This window comes from Sceloporus undulatus, chromosome 2 (assembly GCF_019175285.1).
Source record: "Sceloporus undulatus isolate JIND9_A2432 ecotype Alabama chromosome 2, SceUnd_v1.1, whole genome shotgun sequence".
NCBI lineage: Eukaryota > Metazoa > Chordata > Lepidosauria > Squamata > Phrynosomatidae > Sceloporus > Sceloporus undulatus.
Window position 1 is genome coordinate 217,270,541 of NC_056523.1, and position 21,225 is coordinate 217,291,765.

The window sequence follows — 21,225 nt, forward strand, 5'->3', positions numbered from 1 at the left end:
GTGTGTGTGTCTGCCCTTCGTACATTGTGTTCCAATGTTTATTTCCCTGTTTATCTCTCTTATTTTCCCTAGTCACTAGCTATCATTTGCATCTGTTTACAATCATTGCCTAATGTCCAACTCTTGTAGCTTAAAGATTTGTGCGTCTACCACATGTACCATGAACACTTCTATATCGTTCTCTGGTTATTTTCAGGTCACCCTTTGGCTTTCAAATTAAACCGTCAAGGAAATACATCGCGTTCAGACATCCTCGTTGCACGCTTTTGAGAAAGCTTGGCTTTTCTGTGGAAACTGCTTTATTTGGTCTCTAGGTTTTCAATGCAGTTGTTGTTAGTGTTTGGTTAGTTTGTTGATTTAGTCCTTTGCGGCTGTACATTTTTTTGCTGGGCTTATGGTTTTATTTTGCTTATTATTTATGGGCTTTTATATATGCATTTTATAATGTTACACCTTGAGGACTTCTGCGCCAAAGATGGCCTAGATGCGTTGAAAACAAAGAAACGAAAATTTGTCAATCATTTAAAGGATACCATAATAGCAAAATTCATTCTGATTTAACCACATATTTAGGTCATCTCCCATACGACCATATTCGAAGCTTAGTCACAGCCTCATAGGATCCTTCCCGCTTTCATCTTCAGACCAAAGATCCCAACTGAGTACTGTATAAGTTGAAAGAGAACTTTTTGGAGAGATTTTTTAGGTTTTAATGAAATTTTCTTACTAAGAATGTTCTTTAAATTTAAAACTAAAGCACCAAGCCCAAAACTTTTAAAATAATATAGCTAAAGTTACAATATTAATCTGCATTTCCTGTAGATTAATTACGTGTGCTTGTCATGAATTTTCATAGGATTTGTATTGTGTATTGTGTAGCTTAATGATGCAATCACTTAATAGGACTTTTTTTTCAGAAACAACAACGAAAAAAAAAACCCTCCAAAGGAATTGTTCCAGTCACTTGTGTTCAATGCCTGTTTAAAAATCTGCCTTATTAAGGAAATTACCCAACATAGGTGGATCTGTTGAATCATGACATGACCTAACTCCAGTCACCCATCCACCCAAAAGAAAACTGCCTATTATGACATAAATGATACTCATATTAGTGATTCAAATAGTTTATTTTTTTTATTTTAATAAATTAGTAACTAAAATGTTCTATCTTAAAAAGAAAACAGATGTAATATATACATCTGAAGCAGGGATTATTCCGTAATGGTAATTACTTGTTCCACCATGCTTGCTGTGGTATAACTGTCAATTCCGGAAGGCCATGGTTGTGGCCTTCCTATCAGAAGCAAACTGTCAAGCACATGAGAGAGTTGCTATTTAAATCTACATTTTCTAAAATTATCATCTAGTGGTTTATAGTTCAGGTGCATTTACGTATTATATGTCCCTGAGCTTTTAAACCACATACTTTTGCTGTATAGACTTATGTGTGTCATATGATGACTTTCCCCTATCATCATCAGCTACTATATTACCTGATGGTCTCAGGGTCAAAACCTACCTATTTTCTCTCAAACCACAATTTCCTTTTAAAAAACCAAACCAACTTTTGGTGTTGTTTCCCCTTCCCCAGATGGAATATGCGACATTGAGCAGGTAATTGCTGTGTCCAAGTGTGAGGATTTGCTGTTGTTGTGTGCCTTCAAGTAGCTTTCGATTTAGGGTGACTCCAAGGAGAAATTAGCATAGAACGTTCCTGGCAATATTTGTTCAGAGGTGACTTGCCATTGCCTTCCCCTGAGGCTGAGGCATATGACTTGCCCAAGTCAGCCCAGTGAGTTGCTTCCAAAACAAATGGCATCAGTCTGCAATACAGCTCTTATATAGACTCTTGTGTCTAGTATTCCATTTCATTGCCATAGGAGTAGATTCTGATGGTTGCAGCACTTTCTGTGTGTGTGGGAACAGCTACGTTAACTGGAGATTTAAAGTTATGCGAAATGAAGGGGAGACATGCAAAAGTATATAGAATTACATATGAAGTAGACTGAGGAGGTTATTTTTCCCACAGCGGAATTAAGTTGACAGTAAACCCGCTCGTTGAGCATTCCTTGAACCTTAGTCCCTACTAGGGGGCAGTAGGGGAGGAAGATTTGAGAGAGAGGCCTTGAAAGAGGTGGGTATGCCAAAATATTAGCCCATAAAAGCCGCAAGACTTGGCTTTATGAGTATCAACTCTGTTACACTCTTCCTAATGAACACTCTCTAGCCAGTAAACACCTTCCATGACAAAAGAATGCACCTAAGAAACACAGCCATTTTTTAGAATCGAGATACCGTTATAGACTTGATTATAAGTCGACATGTGTATAAATTTTGAGGCCAAAATTAGGGATTTCCATATGACCCATGGATAAGTCAAGGGTAAAACTTAGAGTCTCAGTACAGTATTCTTCTTCTCTCTCTTGCAGCCTGGTGACCTTCGGCAGATAGCCTGGCTAGGGAGGAAGGCTTGAGGGCAAGTGCTCACTCTGTCCTCTACAGCCTTGTGTCCCTTCAGGAGCACACAACTGGGGAACAAGGAGGCATCCCCCAGATTCAGACAGCCAAGGCATGGCAGATTCGTTCTCTATACAACAAACAAAAATTCTCTATAATTGTAAAATCTGACAGTTCTTTTGGCCTCTACACCAAGATTCTGGCACAAGCCCTTGTGGTCTCGCAGTTGGTTTTAACCACCTTCTGGCGGGACTTCCCTTTCTCATCTCCATCCTTTAATTTTCTCTCAGCATTCAGCTTTATCATGTCTGCCTCACTGCTTTGATCATATTCTCCTTTATTGTTATCTCTCCATGGCTCCGCTTCCTTCCATATTCATTACAAAACTTCTGTTGATGACCTTTAAAGCCCTGCAGTGCTGACCCCCTCCTTATTATCAGAGCTTCTTTCTCCTCACCTTCCCACTCGTACTCTCCCTTCTGGTCGCAAAGATTGCTGTTCCCGCCAAGGATTTTCACTTCTCCATCACGGATCGCCCCTTTTCACTTGCTGCCCCTCACTCCTGGGAACCCCTTCCCCCATGAGCATGGTTCATCACCTCTTTAACCACCTTCAAAACTGGTTAAAGATAATACTGTTTCACGGAAGCATTCCCCGAATTGCCATGATGTTATCCTATGTTATTTTATTTGTTGTCTGCTATATTTCATTGTTTGAATTAAATGAATTAATAAATATTATGTTTAATTATTTGTAGAATGTATGCCATAGGCAGATTTATCTTAGCTTTTAATTGATTGTATGTACCGCACTGTGTAAATTTACAGCGCTTTATAAATAAAGCTTAATACTACAATAATGAAGGCAAGCCTTTGCCTCCCAAGCCTATCCTCAGCTCGGATGTCCTTTCGGATGACATCTGGGCTGGGAACCAGGAGGGAGACACTATTTGCTTCCCAGCTCTCCCCAGCTCAACTGTCCCTTTGGGAGACAGCCAGGCTGGGGAAGAGCTCCAGGAGTGAGCCTACAACCTTATTACACATGTATATGTCAACTCATCTGAAGAGATCTTGCCAAGAACCCCCCATGATAGGGTCACCATGCATCAGAAAAGACTTGAAGACATACCGCACAAACGGACTTTGTCCTAATATCCAAGCTTCCACTTCTCTGTGACCTGCATTCTGAACAGAAGCAATGGAGATGTTGAACTTCCTTTCCATCACTAAGCTAGGCTTAATCTATGAGAAACCCTAGAGTTACTGCAGTTAGAAGATATCCCATTATGTATTAGGAGAAGCTCCATCAGACATAATATTCTGTCCTTTGATGGTTTTTAGATTGCTCCCTTGCTTCAACAGCCCGTTCCAGGTGGAAGGAAGCTTTTAAACCGAGAAGCATAATAGAATTTCTCTGTGTGTTTCTCCTTTTTCCTTTTTATATCTTCTTCTCTCTAGTTTTGCCTCCTCTCAGATTTCCTAAATCTCTCCCACCATCGTTTTGTCTATGTCTTCTCTCTCTCTCCTCTCTGTTTGCCCAGTCATATGTTCCTGATAACTTTTTGTGTTTCTTCCCCTTTCTGTTTTTCTTACTCTCCAACCGCCCCCTACCCCCCTGTTCCCTGCATTTCAGTTGTGGAAATAAATTTGTAACAGCTCCCCACCCCACCACCACACCACCACCCTCAGAATCATTTGGTGGTTGCACTACACACCTGTGTTTAGGAACTGACATGTTTGCCATGGGCCCAAGGGGTGGGACCCTTATTTAGATTGTAGTCATTGCATTTAAAGTTCTTAGTCCAGGTTCAGTTTGGAAATTGCAGTTCCATTCCTCTCTGACAAAAATCCTGGTCCTGCTTCCTGCAGCACAGGTTTCAGTCTGAAGCAAACTACTTTGCCCTCTGTGGTCCTACTTTTCTTTTCCTCTTAGCTGAACAATCAATTTGCACAGTGGTCAAAAAATACAACCTGGAGTGATGAAAATATTAACCACAATCCTCACCTTTGAAACCAGGCCAGTTGATTGGCAAGAAAGACGGCCGTGTAAAAGGCCATGTCTGATACGCTCTGGTTTGAAGAGCTGTCACTGGTTCCCACTTGTCAGCTTTCTGTTCCACACCGAAGAGGTAATTGTAATGAGGCTTGTATTCCTCTCAAAACGTATAGTTCCTGTGTCGCACACTTCACAGATTTCAGGATTTTTCCTGTAAAGATGGTCTAGTTCAGTGCCCATTTCTTGTCTAAAACAGCTCTGACACAATTGAAACTCAGTGCAGACAAAAGCCTAAGTTGTGTAAGAATTTCAGCTGCAGTAATTGTTCTGGTCTAGACATAAAGAGCCTCAACATCCAAGCACAGTTAGCCCATATAAACTGATAATGTCACAAGACAGTAACCTCAGATTTAGCAGCGATCTTGGATTATTCGAAGCATTCAACTTTTCATGTTTTATTCTGCTGTCAAAACATTTCACTTAGGATTTGTTTTCCGTTATCACATTGAATCCGTGAGGTTTTGTTTTTGATGGAACTTCCCGTCTTCTTCTTCTGGATGTATTGTAGGATAAGGTTACTGAGAAGTATTTTTATGAATTATAGTTAAATAATAAAAGTAGACGTACTTTCTAGAAGTATCAGCAATCTAGTTATGCCATGTTTGTTCCGGTTGTGTGCTTCCAATTTCATTTTCTGGCTTATGGCGACCCTAGTGACCTTCACATGTTTTTTTCCACGAGCTGGGTGTTCAACTTGCCCAAAGTCACCAGTGTGTTTCCATGGCTGAACAGGGATCCAAACCCTAGTCTCCATAGTTATAGTCCACACGCCCAAGCCCCTACGGCTATCATTTATCCATATTACTGACACTAATGATTTTTTGGTAAGGCTTATGGCCACAACCAGAGAACCAAATTATTACCTGCACAGCCTTGCTGTTCATTCACCTTTTACCACAGTTAGTCGAATGTTAATTTTTTCAATCTGACATAGGCCACAACTATTAAGAAAGGGAAATTTCAAAGTTTCCTCATGTTTCCGAAGCATTGGATCTGCCATCAGGATTTCTGAATCCTGGGCAGAATATTGCATACATTGGTCCCACTGTAGGACACATTATTCTTATTGTCTTTTTCAACAAAACAAACAAAAAACCCGGCTAGAGTAAGTGAGCAGGATGGATTGGGTCAGAAATGTCGATAGTTGATTATGTCTCTTGTAAGTATATAAATTACAACACATTCTTTTGCAAATTCTCCCAATTCAAACCGGGGAGGGGATAGTGTCGTTTCTTGTCATTATCGTTTTCTTGTTTATGTGTTGTACTTGGAAGATAGAACAGAAAACGTGATACTAGGCAGTTCATTTTAATAGTGAAATTTAAGTCAGATGCATACTCTGAGAAGTAATGAGCTTCCTAAAGCAAGACCTCATGGATCAAAGTCAGTTTAAGATAGGGCATCTCAAGATCCCAGAGGAAGCCTGCCCAGCGTCCCATTTGCCATAAAAAATACTGTCAGAAACAGGCCGTGGAAGCAGCCCTGGCATTTGTCTCTTGGCCTTGTCATGGAGATTCCTGCAGAGAAGGGAGGAAGGCCAGTGTCCCAGATTATGATTAACTGTTTTTATGGCATTCATTCATCTCTCACTCATTCCGCAATAACTACTCATGCAGAAAAAAGGGTTATGTAAATGACATTATAAGAAATCATTTGTAACGTTGCCTCGGGGCTGCACTTTGAGGAACATAGGAGTAAATCCATGGCGTTGTGGCTTATGCTTTTTCTGATATTTTCTGAGTTTACTGGTGCATGAACAGCTTTCAGCAAGTACTAGCAGATGGGATGGACCTTTCATAGGTAATGCTTCTACTGGGTTATTACTCTATATATTGATAGTGAAGTAATCTTCAAGCTTCACCCTCAAAATATAGATTATTTAAATGTTTTTCACAAAAAATCCTCTAACCCAGGCAGCCATGATCATGAATGCTTTCATTTTTTTACCCCTGGTCAGAGACCTTAAATGCCTTTTTAACCTGAAATAATGAGAATTAGTAGCTTGACATTATTGGGGTTTTCTGCTCTGCCTTTTGACAGCTGTAGGGGGGAGCTATGCATAGTTAATCTGAATAGCAAGTATTCAATTTAATTTGTCTCTTTAAATCCTGACCTTTTAATTACATAACAAAAGGGAGTGCCTTGCAGACATGTTTTGATTCTACATGACATATCCTTCCTGCATCCAAAACTCCTGAAGGATTTTTGTGAGTTTGTAGAACAGAAAGCAGAGTTCATCTGTTTCTACTTCCAATGTCTATTAGACTTATGTCCTTTTTTTTAAATTGCCATACTTTCTATTCTTGTAGGCAGATTTATCTTATTAGAATTGATTTCAGCCTGGCATTCTTAAATTACTGAAATAAGCAGATTTTCAGGTGTTTTTGTTGTTGTTGTTGTGGCTTGCAGTATAGTACTTTTAATAGTTTTTTTTAAATAATAGTTAAGGTTCATAGTTAACTCAAGGATCTGTTTAGATTTTACTTTTCCGTCTGAATTCCTAAATTTTTGTACAATTTAAGGAAAATTGAATGTAATTATCAATTATCCAGGTTTTTACGTATCACATAAAAAGTGTCCACATTCAAAGCAAGCCTCCTGAAGGCTCTTCACAGAAAAAAATTAAAACAGTAACACAAATAAAACAACATAAAACATTAAAACAGCTGCAACAATTAAAATTGTATTATAAAAGGTGGGCCTAAAGTCACTAAAAGGTAATGGTGTCATAAAAGCCTGTTTAAGTAGGGAGGGAGTCACAATGCAGATCCCACAAGTTAGCTTTCAAAAATAACAGTGTGCCACAACGGAAGTCCCCTATCTTTCATCCTGAAGGTGCCGGGGCTGTTAACCTCCTACTTCACGGCGGACATTTTCCATAGCTGCCCCAGCCCTTTGGAATGCGCTGCCCACAGAGCTCCGCTCGTCACTACCCTGGCCCAATTTAGGAAGGTCTTAAAACCTTCTATCCCCCAGGCATTCCCCGAATACAAAACCCTGTGGGCTCCCTCTCTTCGTGGCCAAGAGGTTGGGCTATGGGGCTTTTGCCGTTTGTTTTGATTTATTTTGTTGTGGTTTTAATCTGTTTGTACACTGTGTTTTAATTTGATGTAGCCGCCCTGATCGTAGGAAGGGGCGGCATCATAAATAAAAATTTTATTTATTATTATTTATCCCCAGTTGAAAGTGTTTTTTAATTTAAAAAGCAAAAGTAAATAATAATTATGTTGAAAACAGCAGGCAGCCATTAGAACAACTCTCTTTGGAGGAGCATGGGAGTGTGATGGAATGAGAGAATAAAGCCTTACACAGAACATTTTTAAAGAAAGTGCATTATAGACTGGTAAAGTTCTCATCTGGTTTTGCGTGTTGTTTTTATTATATTCAGCACTAAGGTTGCACACATCTTACTTTGGCTAAAAAAATATTTTTCTTTCTCTTTATGCCTAGGGCTACAATGTGTGCTGCTTAATCCCAATATTTGTTTATTTGGAAGTAAACCTTTTTTCTTTAGAACAAAATGATATGGAGAATTGTGCTGAAAAAATCTTAATTAGTGGACAACTAATGTACTGCTGTTGACTGCATTGCGAAGGGTGCTGGTTATTTTAATTATAAATAATTCATATTTGAATCTTAATTTACTACCACTTTTTCTGTTGCAGACAAAAACCAGGACCACTCAAGAGGGCAAATCTTCTTCTGATCATTCTCCTTCATGTACTGTTATAACTGTGCCTGGAAAGGCCACTATGGATAGTAAGTTTCAGTAGATTCTGCCATTATTACCATGACATTCCCAAGGAAACCTCAACCACCTGAAGGTGAGCTGGTGGGCTCATTTAAGGCATTTGAAGTCATCTATAAATGTTCCAACCAAAAAATCCCAGTACAATTAACAATTAAATTGTGCGACCATCTCATGTTCTGTAGGTAAATGTAATCAATACTTGTAGTAAGGGCCTTGTTTTATTCTCCCTGTTAATTCTAGACAAGGGGGAGCCAAGACAAGGTTGGTTGAAGAATGTTGCAGAGATGGAAGCATGTTGTCGTGAGGACACATTAATTTTTATATCTTGGCCTGTTACAGACTGCCAAAATAAAGCTGCTTCGGGTCTCTTTGGAGGTATGCTGTTTAAAAGATGCATGCACCCTAAGAATCCAGAAGCTGCACCAAAGCTGCACTCCGGTGCTTAGGAATGGAGTGTGGCTTTGGCGCGACCTCCAGACTCTTAGGACCCATGCATCATTTAAATAGCATACCTCCAAAGAGACCCCAAGCAGCTTTATTTTGGCAGTCTGTAACAGGCCTTAGTTGCCTTATTTGTGTGTGTGTGTTTGTGTGGTGTGTGTGTCTTATCACCTTTTGGTTATGCAGCCTAAAAGTGGATGCTGAAGATGCTGAAATAGTTAACATTTTCTATACCTTGTCTTTGTCATAAACCAAAATAAACATTGTAGTCAAGAAATCAGACGATGACTTGGACTTGGGAGAGCAGCTACGAAGAAAACTAGACACGGTCCTCAAGTGTAAAGATATATCGTTAAATACTAAAATCAGAATAATTCATGGCACAATATTTCTAATGTCTGTGTATGGTTATGAAAGCTGGACCGTGAAAAGCTGACAGGAGAATACTCATTTGAAATGTGCTGCAGGAGGAGAGTTCTACAGATACTGTGGACTAATGGACAAAAACAAAAAACAACCCAAAACAAATCATGCCTGAACTGTCACTAGAAGCCAGATGACTGAACCGGGACAACCATACTTTGGACATACAGTATCATGAGATGTCATAATTCATTAGAAAAAACAATAATGTTAAGTAAAGTTGAAGCCAGGAGGAAAAAAAGGAAGACCACATTACCCTATCAAGCCACAGCCTTGAGTTTACAAGACTATTAATAGCAGGGCTATTAATAACATGGTACCTTGGAGGTGTTATTCATAGAGTTGCCATAGGTTAAAGCCACTTATCAACAGTTAACAACAGTGGTTCCAGGGGTGATTCAGGTAACTAGTTATCTTTGGCACTTGTATCATCTCACGTGCCATACATCAAGATTGTCTTACTGTAGTTATGCTGTACAATGTTTCTGGTACAAGAAACATTTACAAGACTGCTGACTACTTAAAGTTCCTCTGTTCTAAGTCTTGCAGTTGGTTATTCTTCACTCTGGATTTACACAAAGAAAACTGGATTTTGGCCATTTTATGACCAGAATAGTGTGGGAATGGAAAGCCTTAAAATAATTGCAACCAAATATTCTTAGGGTTTTTTTTTGGTACTTAGTATGGTATTTTGATTAACATACACAAACTCTACCAAAATCAGCATGGGTAGGCAACCATATTGGGAAACAGTAGTTGAAATTACTCAAAGCAATATGAACTGAGAAAAGTGCACATAAACTGTTTGATTTTGCAAGCCGAAAGAACATGTATTAATTATAACTAAGATTCAATCTCGAAATATCGTTGTTGTTTCTGAGGAACTTTGAACAGCTTTTAATACCACCATCCAAAGCTAGCAAAAAAAATGTAGTAGACTGAATCTACAAAGATTTACACTGCAGACTTCTTTCAGCTAGTCTCAAAGGTGCTACAAGATACTTCTGTATACATTACTCCCTTGATACTGAAAAAGTTCTGAGCTTGTACAAGGAATCTTGCCTTTCTTTGTTGGTCTAATAAACCCATTGCCACAATGGACTCTGGAATTTATCTTATGCTCAGCGTGAACCATAATATATGGACTTTATAAGTTTCCTTGTTGAGTTTAACCCCTTCTAAATTGATTTTGTATAGGAGAAATGCTTTATAGACTTAAGTCTACTCAGTGAAAACTTCTGTGGAAATTATTCATTTAAGAAGGTCAAAAAGGTTGTTGGCATTGGGACCATAAGAACAGAATTACATCAGGAAATGGTTAATATTAATCTTCAAATGCTGTTTCATGCCCTGTCATTGCCACAGCAAGTGCATGCAGTGTTAAGAAATAAATTGTGCAGCTATCCACACATATTGTGTAAAATAGCATTCCTTACAGAACAAGGAAACAAGCTGGTCCAGGAAATGTTATGTGGGCAGACAGCTACAAACCCAGTTTTTGTGCTAGAGAGAGAGGCACCTTTACACTATCTGCTGCAACAATGACTAGTGTGAGAAATTTATAATTCTGTTTGATGGGCAGAGCAGGTGGTCCCTTGATAAGGATCCAAGTCACTTGGGAAGATAGATGGATTTGAGTTGTTGAATTCAGCCAACACATGATACTGATTTTTGAACAAGGTCAACAATCAACATTTTAACATGTTCAGAGATAGACTAGAGTAAATTGAATATCAAGCAAACATACAAATTGAAATGAGGGCCTCTTCCTTGCACAAACGGAAACAGTTGGTGCTGATGGCAAAGAGATGATGCCAGTGATATTGATATCTTGACCATCTTTTGCTGTCTTATGTATTTACAGAATAGAGAAGTGTCATTGCAGCCAGAATAAAGCAGGGTACAAATAAAAGCAAAAAGTAGTAAAATCTTGTGGCTTTTACTTGTGTGGCTAGCGAGATGCTTTTGCTTTTCGGAGATGTGCAGTTTCCAGCTGTTGGATGAAGGTCTGAAGAAGGTTATGAAAGACTGATAAAGAGATGATAGTTCATTATACCTACATCATTCCTTTACCAGTCTTTCATAACCTTCTTCAGACCTTGGTCCAACAGCTGGACACTGCACATCCCTGAAAAGCAAAAGCATCTTGCTAGCCCCACAAGTAAAAACCACAAGTATTATATAACCTGTTGGTATGTTACCAACAGTTGGTTCAGATTCGGTTTAGCAGCATTTATTGCTTGCCTCTGCAAACAGTGGGTTGGCAAACAGTGAATTACCAACTCCTACCAATATACACAGACCTCCCACCAGCACTTGAATTTTGTTGAAGTCATTGGGTGCCACTGTAAAACAGATTGTAAACCCCACTTTGCTTCAGGCCTCAAATATGTTTGCCACAAGCATAACCATGAAGTTATAATTATAATGGAAACCATATATGCTGGTTATCTCCATCATTACCAGGCTCTTGAGGATTGAAAAACATGCTTGCACCTGTAACACTGCAGATCACTCCACTGTTATATGACATCAATTTTTGTGTAATACCTTCATTAAAAATACATGTATACTATTCCAAGTTTTGTTGTAAATCTATTACACTTTAAATAACAGCCCTTTATGGGGCCTGTTCACTTAAAATAGGTTTTATTACTTCTTTATTCACCTTAATTTACCAAGCCTTCTTGCAGCTATGACTTTGAAGAGATAAGTTGCCATGAATGTGTATAGACATAGCTGTGAGGGTCTTGAGCAAGTAGTTAAACTGACATGGAGATTTGAGTATTGTCCTAGCTAAGGATGGGAAACCCTGGAACAGGAAAACTATGTCAGTGTGATAAATGCTCAGATTTTGTGAGAAGAGAACATTTTAATACAATATGGAAAAAGCCACTTTCTTTTCCAGCTGATTGTTCTTATATTCTAAGTGACAGTCAATCACTGTATTTTAAGTTGGGTTCTGTGCTTGAATTACCATGAAATGTTTGCGGGATTGTATTTAGGAACACCATGGAATGGTCTGTGGCACTGTTGTAGCATCATCCAATTATATTTACTTTCTACAAATAGCTAGAATATCTACCCCACAGGTAGTATCCTGAGCTTCAGCTGTTGGGGTCTGTTAAATATACCAAATGTTTTACTTCGTGTGAAAAATCTTGTAAATCTTGATAAAGCACCCTAAAATTCCATTGATACAAGCTGACACTATCCTGTAGTAAGAAATAGAATTTAGCCCCTATAGTCCCATAATGGTGATGGTGACCACTAACTGCATATTTCAACAAATTCAGGAAAAAACATGATCATGGAAGGTTCAGCAGTTGATGGCATTCCAGGAAGACATATATTGTTATTGCCAGAGCTTTAGACTGTGCACCCTCTAAAATTAGTATGCAGAGTCCAGTTGGGAGCTCTCTGGCACAAGCCACATCGTAAGGAATGGGAATTGTATCAAAGCAGCACCATTCATGTAGGGATGGACAACTACAGTAAGGCCAGATTTTTCTCCTCCAGATGAGCCACACCCACCAATTTTTCTGTCTGAGATCAGCAGGAAGTGACAACTAGAAATCACTTTTTGTTTCAACTTAAGAGTAAGTGTTAGTTGGGGAAGGGGTTTGCAGCTGATCTTATCTCCTGGAGATGCAGTTGATCTGCCACCAAAAAATACTTCCCCAGATGACAAAAAATGAGGCCTTTAGGAGTGGCAGATGTGATTGGGAGCAAGTTTAGTCATCTGAGGGATGATTTTTAACCCCCAAAAATTGGAGTGCTAGATTTTGAGAGAGTTGGGAGATATTTGGAGTTGGCAAAAAAGGTGCAGGGTATTTGTGACCTGCTGGCCACAGTTCTTCATCCTTATATTAACAGATCATTTGCAACCTAAAGAGGAATAAGATTCTTTCTTGGGTTGTAACACAATGTAATTTAAAGCAAGACAGATCCTTGCCATCAGAGGATTCCACTTGACAATTATTACCATTGTTTTCAGTAACACTGGAGTAAACGTTGCATGGGATTCCTCCCAGACAATTTAAAAAAAACAACAACAGTAAGGTGTAATTTAATATCTGAAGATGCTTTGGTAGTTGGAGGTTTACGTACTGCCATTGGCCTAGTCTTTAGGACTTTTAAGAACTATATTTTGTGAATGGGGAGATCTGTGAAGCCATTTGAATCAAATCTCTCTTCAAAAGGCGTGTGGTACATAACTAAAGGACCAGTGACAAGACAATGGAGGAGATCCCTCCAAAAGATGTAGCTTGTGGGAAAGCAAGAGCCCCAAAAGCAATGAGAGAGCTCAAAGGAAACCTCACCAAAGCAGATGCTGAGAGAGGTTGTTTTTCTCTGGAACATCTCAATAGTGTAAAATGGTCAGGACCTAAAATGAAAAAGTTATCTCACTGTTACTGAAATGGCAAAGAACCTCTTCTTGTATTCAAATTGTGTGCCCCCGGCAAGCTCTGAGGCTAAATAAAATAGAGGGTTTGCAGATGTGTCTTGCATTCACTTTCCAAACTGTCAGTCAGATACAGTATTTCTCCAGTGGTTTGATAACAGGCTGAACTTTCCATCCTTTGTGTGTTACCTGTGGTGCTAAAGAGCATCCCCAGAGTATTTAACAGTACAAAGCGTGTGGCAGCAGTGGCAGCTGACTTGAAAAAGGGTCTGGGAAAGTACATGTCATACACTATTGAGGTGATTATTCAATGCAGTGATGTTAAAAAGAGGAAGTAGGAGTGCCTGTTTTTAAAAGCTTATGCTTTTTCATCCACAAGGGCTTTTCTGTCAACATATTGAAGGGGGAAAAGGCCATCTGTCTGCAGCATTAGCTCTAGACTTTGTGCAGCATCTTTAGGAAGACCTTGAGGGAGTGTGCTCCACAGCCATCAAAGATTACCCAGGCTTCTGTATATAGCCTTGTCTAAAAGTATTCTGATGGGATCCTGGAAAATATTTGGCACACACAGATGGAAAACCATTGACTATTACCTCTTTTTTAAACCCACTAAAATATTACAAAATAGATTTTTCCTCTGACATTTTTTTAAAATTTCAAATAAAAAGTAATGTTTCCGGTAAAAGCCACATCTTTCATTCCATACCCCCTCTGCCTAAAAGTATTGGTGCATCAGAACGATGGTACGTTGAGCTTTAATTTGAAAAGGGAGCTGTCTGCATTCTTCCATTCAGCAGGTTCAGGGACAAATCTGACTCCTTGGATGCATCCACACTGCTATGACTCATTGCTATGGAATTCTGGAATTTGAGCGATTTAGCCTTCTCTGCCAGAGAGTTCTGGTGGCAAAACAAACTACAATTCCCAAAATTCCATAGCATTGAAACATGACTGTTAAAATGGTGTCAAGCTGAATTATTTCTGCAGTGCAGATGAAGCCCTCCTCACCCATATCATTTGAAACTCTAAGCAGCAGAGCTTATTAGAAAGTGCCCACTATTTTTGATCCATGAGCTCTTTATAGGAAACACAGGTGGCTCTGAGTGTAAGATGTTTTAAATTTTCTTTTCTTTTTTGGGAATAATATATTCTAACTGATTTCTGGACACTAGATCTCCAAGAAACCAGGGTTCAAATCCCTCCTTAGCCAGAAAATCTGAGGCAAGTTACATTCTCGCAGCCTAGAACAAAAGCAACGGCAAACTATCTCTAGATAAATCCTGGGATAGAACAGAATCCTGGGATAGGATCGCCATAAGATGGAAATGAGTTGAAAGAATACAAAAAGAACAAAACCAGTTATGTAAATTTATTGGAGCAAAGATAAAATGTAGTAGGGGAAAGTATAATATTTGTTATTTGTTTGCTTGCTTATATCCTGCCTTTATTCCAATAAGGGACCCAAGGGGGTTTACAACAACCTTTACGCAAATACAACTAAAACATTTTCTTTTGTAGGGTATCTTACACAGATATTTAGCTGAAGTTAGGATTTATGTTTTTATTAAAACACTGGAAGAAAAAATGGTACAGTTAATTTGATTTGGTTTATTAAACAGAGTTTGAATTATGAAAAGCGGAGAGATAAGTGAAATTTGTGGAAACAAATCATTTTGAAATTTGACTTACAGGAATGCACAGAAAGACGGATGTTTGGAGGAACATTTCCTACCTTCCCTTTCATTTACTACTATGATAATGAACATGATATCAAGAGACATACTCAGAGAGCAAAGAAGAGAGTACAAGGTATGAAATATATGCATGGATCTTTTAGTGTCCATTTTTGGTTGTTGCTTATTTTGCCCAGTCAAAACATACGATCAGATTGCTTGTATTTTTATTACTTCTTTAATTAAATTGAATAAGTAAAAGAAAAAGCATTAGGGATAATGTTTCATCTCTAGAATCATAGAATCATAGAGATGGAAGAGACCACAAGGGCCATCCAGTCCAACCCCATTCTGCCATGCGGGAACTCTCAATCAAAGTAGCCTCTGTTTAAAGACTTCCAAGTAAGGAGACTCCACTATACTCCGAGGAAGAGTGTTCCACTGTCGAACAGCCCTTACTGTCAGGAAGTTCCTCCTAATGTTCAGGTGGAATCTCTTTTCCTGGAGCTTGCATCCTTTGTTCCAGGTCCTGTTGTCTGGAGCAGCAGAAAACAAGCTTGCTCCCTCCTCAATATGACATCCCTTCAAGTATTTAAACAGGGCTATCGTATTACCTCTTAACCTTCTTTTCTCCAGGCTAAACATCCCCAGCTCTCTAAGCCGTTCCTCATAGGGCATTGTTTCCAGACCCTTCACCATTTTAGTCACCCTCTTTTGGACACGCTCCAGTTTCTCAATGGAGGGTGACTAAAATGGTGAACGGTCTGGAAACCATGCCCTGTGAGGAAAGAAAGCAGAATGGAAGAAAGCAGAATGAACATTCTATAATAGGATAGTTCCTTCTCCTTGAAATTCTAGCATAGAATTAAAATCGCTTCAGTTCATGAGTGCAGCACTCACAGTCACATTCGCTCTTTACTCAGAAACTGAGATTTTTCATCTTTCTTGTAGGTCATAACTACATTTCGATAAAATATTCTGAAGTTTCAGGTAGTGTTGCTGTGATTTAAAAAAAAAAATCCAAGATGAAGCTGTTTCTGAACATGGGCACATGGACATTGCAAATCCTTTTTTTTAAATCGTATTGGTATTTTTATACAAAGCAAATCAGAATGATCATTTTGAACACTGTTTATAAATGCAGGTCCTAATTTCCTGATAGGAAATTTAACTGTTATCGCTGCAAGGTACCAGTTTGATAGTAATTTCTAGGTCTAACATAAAGACTGGCAGCAGGGGTGTGTGTCTTGATTTTGAGCTTCATTTGACAGGCGACATTAAAAGGCAATTTTTCATCACTTTGCTACCATTATGTGCAGGGTGTAGCTTATGTCACACAGGTTCCAAACTGGACACTCTGGCAGATTATTCTTTACATTCCAATAATGTGGCCTTTTAAATATTATGGGGTGTCTTTTCTTTGATAGAACTTCAGGAAGCTGGCCTTCTGCCAGAGGTTCTTCAACGACCACAAACAGACGATGACCAGAAAAGGCACATCCATAAGAAAAAAAGGAAAATGTTGAGGGAGTGTGACAAGAGAGGTGATAAGCATCATAAAAAGCTGAAGAAAAAGTGCCATGCAGACTCATTCAAACAAAGGAAGCACGGGAAGGAAGCCCATGGCAACTATAACATAGAGGAAGACTTTCCCAGAGGCGGTCATGTGAATACTTTCAAAAAGAGCAGAAAAGGCAGCACACACTGCAACTTTGGCCTCTCAAGAAACGGGGACAAAACAGAAATCTTTCAGTCTTCTCTGGGGTCTGCAAGAAAGCAGAAGAGGAAGAGGAAAGAGAAGCAGAGGAACTACACAAGCAATAGTCCCACAAGGGATGAAAGTTTGTTTCTTATAAAACAAAGGAAAAAGAAATCAAAAGATAAATTTAGTTCCTGAAGTGACAAAACCTGGCTTATGCATTGGAAATTGGGACTTAAGACAGGGCTTTGACACCCCTGCCTCTCCACATCCAGCAAGATAGTGGGACAGTAAGTCCCACTAAGTAAAAGCTGGGGAAACCTAAGGAGGGAGTTCCCCTGTGCCATTCCATAAAAACAGTATTTTGGTTTGTGACAATAAATGATTAATATATATGAGAGTGTATGAGTACAGATAGTTTTCTTCAGTTTCTGTATTTGGATTGAATTTTTATGGGAAGGAGAATATTGTGGGGGGCTGGAATCAAGAGTAAGAATAAAAGTAAAAGGAACACTGGTCTGTGTAGCACCAGATTTTTTGTAAATAGTGGTGGCTGTTAAAGCACTTCTGCTTAGATCATGTAGTGCATTTGCATGCCAGCTTTAAGGAACGGCTTTCTAAACTTGGGCAGAGATAATGAAAACAAACAGGGCACCTCACAGATTGTACAGAAGTAGTCAGCGAGAGGCAACAGAAGTGAACTGTGCAGAACTCATGCAGGGGCAGCCTGTGTATTACACAAGTATTGTAAGCTCCAACCATGAATGTTGACTCACACTATGTCTCTGTTTCTGAGAAATGATTGAAATAGTTCTGGGAAACAGGAAGAAAGGATGCAAGAGAGTTCACTTTTACACTCTAATTTATTTTTCTGCCAGAATCTGTCAGCATGTAGCCATCTTGTGGTGATGACATTCTGCCTTAGATAATATCCAGGAGTTTTTAGTTTGTGGTCACATTTCCACAAGTTTGACTACCACGCTGGTGAAAGAGAACAAGGCCTGTTACAGACTGCCAAAATAAAGCTGCTTCGGGTCTCTTTGGAGGTATGCTATTTAAATGATGCATGGGTCCTAAGAGTCCGGAGGTCGCGCCAAAGCCCCACTCCATTCCTAAGCACTGGAGGGCAGCTTTGGTGCAGCTTCTGGATTCTTAGGGTGCATGCGTCATTTAAACAGCATACCTCCAAAGAGACCCGAAGCAGCTTTATTTTGGCAGTCTGTAACAGGCCTAAGTCTTCTTTCTCTTTTCTTTTCTTTCTCTCTTTAAAATAAAAGGGCTTCAGTCCTAAAATCACTTTGTCCATTTTTAAAAAAAATATAATCATGTATGAAATTCACCTGTTTTCAGAAATAAATTGTTTTTAATTTAATTTCTCTAAAGTAGGGTATTTTTGTACTTTGACCGGGGTACATAGTTTGGTGAAAGGATTTAACACATTATCCAAAGGAAAAACATCCATTTTAATGCCTTTCTTGTCTCTGAAAATAAAGTATACATTGCCTTCATGTGTTAAGATGACCAAACCATGTTAGAATCGAACACAAATAATGTTGGATGTTTTACACATTCCTTTTTCCCCTTCAGTATGTTACAAAAAGTGTGTTGATACCACAAAATAACAATGGAATTTTATGTTATGATGATTTGATTGGCATAATAAAACAGAAGCCCTTAACAGCAATTCCAAGTTAATATAGATCCATCATGCCATAATCTTATTGAGCATACCATTCACTGCTGCTACCAAGAACATCAAATGCAGAGGTAAGACTTGTGGGGCTCTTCAGACACTGATGAACTACAACTCTCAGCTGCCATAAGCAGTCTTGCCAGTGGTAAGAAATGTTGGAAATGGCTGTTCAGCAATATCGGGAGGGCCACATAATTCCCACCCCTGACATGATGGATGGCCCAGTCAGGTAAGAGATTGTAAGAGTGGTTATATGTGTAATTCTAATTATTCAGATTGGTGGGGAGCTGAGTGAGAACATATGTGAAATTCTGTCTCTTCCGTACAAAGAAGCAAAATTCAGACATTTTACCTTACATTTTCCTATTAAGAGGATTTAGATTTAAAACGCATTTAGTAAAGGATTTAGAGCTAATGAATAGTGAAGAGATGGCATCATATTGACTGGAATGAAAAAAGTGATGAACAGCAACATTTATGAAGGAATCCACAGAAAAGGAGAAAAAGGAAGGCAGTTAACACATTGCAATAAATCCTAGCAAGGTAAGATAATAAAGAACCTACCATATCTAAAGCTGATTCTTTTTTAAATGCTTGCTGTATTTCACAGTTCTAATCAAAACGCTTTAATGATCATCTTCTTGTATATTTTAGACCAGCAGAAGTTGCCAGTTCCTATTTAATATCTTCAGAGCAGTATGTCCATGTTATTTTTATTTGTTATATTTTGGATTTTTATCTTTTGAAAACACTGTCAGTCTGTACTTGGAAGATGCCCGGGACTGAATAACATCAGCATCCCTGGAGAGGAAGGTGTCTCAAGGTCACAGTTGATGTGCCCTGGCAAGGTAGCATGAGGGAGTCTACATTCTGAGAATAAATAAAGGGCTTCCCTCAGTGTGAGGAGGTGGGAAGAAGGAAGCAGAAATGATTAGTTTTTGCAATAGGTTTGCTGAGGAAGGACCCTTGATATGAAGAGGTGTCAAGGATGTACTCAGTCACTTATTTGCTGTGGACTGTTACTCCAGCCGAGTGGTAGTATATCACAGGAAGCACCAGCCATTTCCAAAGTCTGCTTCTCTTCTGCTCGTGAATTCTGAAATATTCTGCATCATTAAAAGGCCAAGGAGTGAGAGACACTAATGGCTAATGGCTTAGGAAATTACAAACACTGAATTATATGGTGTTTGTATGAGGGGATGAGCAGACAGGCAGGAAAAACCAGGCTGATACCAATTTCTATTAAAGTGAGTGGAAGCCCCACTGTCCGCACAGGCAGTTCCGAAGGCAGCCAAACACACAAGGACTGTCCACACCACGCAGTGCCAAGCCACACCACTTAGTTATTTTTCTCCTCCCCACCATTCTTGCACAAACACATCACTTGTGACTACCAATTATGTCCTTCCTCTCACCCAGCTGCCATCCCATTGGACACTCCAACCACACAGTCACATGTGTAACCAAACACAGTGCACCACCTGTTCAGTGCATTACTGCTCCCAATGACACATTGGCAAAGCACACATAAATCCCCCTCCCATACATGCCTCCTTCCACCCTTCTCCCCATGCCCCCTGTTGGACTGTCTGGTTTGTGTATGTTGTAATTACATCCATTGCATGATCGGCGACCTGCCATGTTTGTCGTACTTTTGTGTTTTTGCTTTCCCCCATTCCCGCAATCTCATTGTGCTGTTTATATGCATGTGCAATGATGCGCATTTTCTTTGTTCAGGTGGAGTATCAGAGCTTCTTTTTGCTCCAGTTTTTATCCCAAGAGCATGGCTTTATGTCAGTTTCCAACTGGTTTTGTGTTGTATGTCATCTAAACAGCTTGGCTTTAAGTTGGTTTGAAGCTGCTTTATTTTGCCAGTGCAGGTAACCTCTGACAGAGTTATCTTGCATCTGGAGACTGTTTTATGTCGGCATGATCAAAGCTGTATGTGCTCTGTGCTGATAAAAAGATTAAAAATTCTTTTCCAGGATAACTGAAACTCTGTAACAAGGAAAGGCTGTCTTCTGCAGTTTGTATGAAAATTAAACAGATTTGCCTACGTTTTCCAAACCCACCCAGACCTACATAACTTCAACCAGTTGCATTGCAGCAATAGACAAAAAATTGCAATATAACCTCAACTATAAGTTGACCTCACAAGGGCAGGTTTGACCATGGATAAATTGGGGGTAATACGTAGGGGCATATTACAGAGGATCTAAAGGATGAAGCAAAGGAAAACAATGCCAGAGAACTTGCAAAATTGCAGCAGGCATAATTGTTTGTGCTCGCACTGAAGGCTGGATGGATGGCAACTAAGCAGCATAACCAATCATAAGAGATAAGCCAGTAGCTGTAGCAACATCTGGGCACCATATGTTCCAATATTTTGGAAGATATCAACATAAAACAAGCAATGATGGCTACTCATGAACATAAAACAAGCAACGGTATCAACATAAAACAAGCAAGAGCTGGGTCAGTGCTTTGAGGACAGATTACACTCTTGCCTTTCACCAGGGGAGGGTTCCTCTTTTTGTAAGAGTTAAAGTACAGTACTTACATTGACCTGTGGATAAGTCAACTCAGGTTTTTTGCTTAAAATTTCTAAACTTATACATGTCTCACAAT

General features: G+C 39.2%; 1 protein-coding gene across 2 annotated transcripts in view; it reads left to right on the forward strand.

The window, feature by feature from the left end:
* Positions 1–17,307, forward strand: part of ZCCHC7 (zinc finger CCHC-type containing 7) — a 200,882-nt gene extending 183,575 nt beyond the window's left edge. For both annotated transcript variants that reach the window (XR_006102458.1, XR_006102459.1), the window contains 2 exons: positions 15,224–15,341; positions 16,633–17,307. The gene's annotated coding sequence lies outside the window, so the exon portion shown is untranslated. The remainder of the gene's footprint in view (positions 1–15,223; positions 15,342–16,632) is intronic.
* The last annotated feature ends 3,918 nt before the right edge of the window (positions 17,308–21,225 follow it).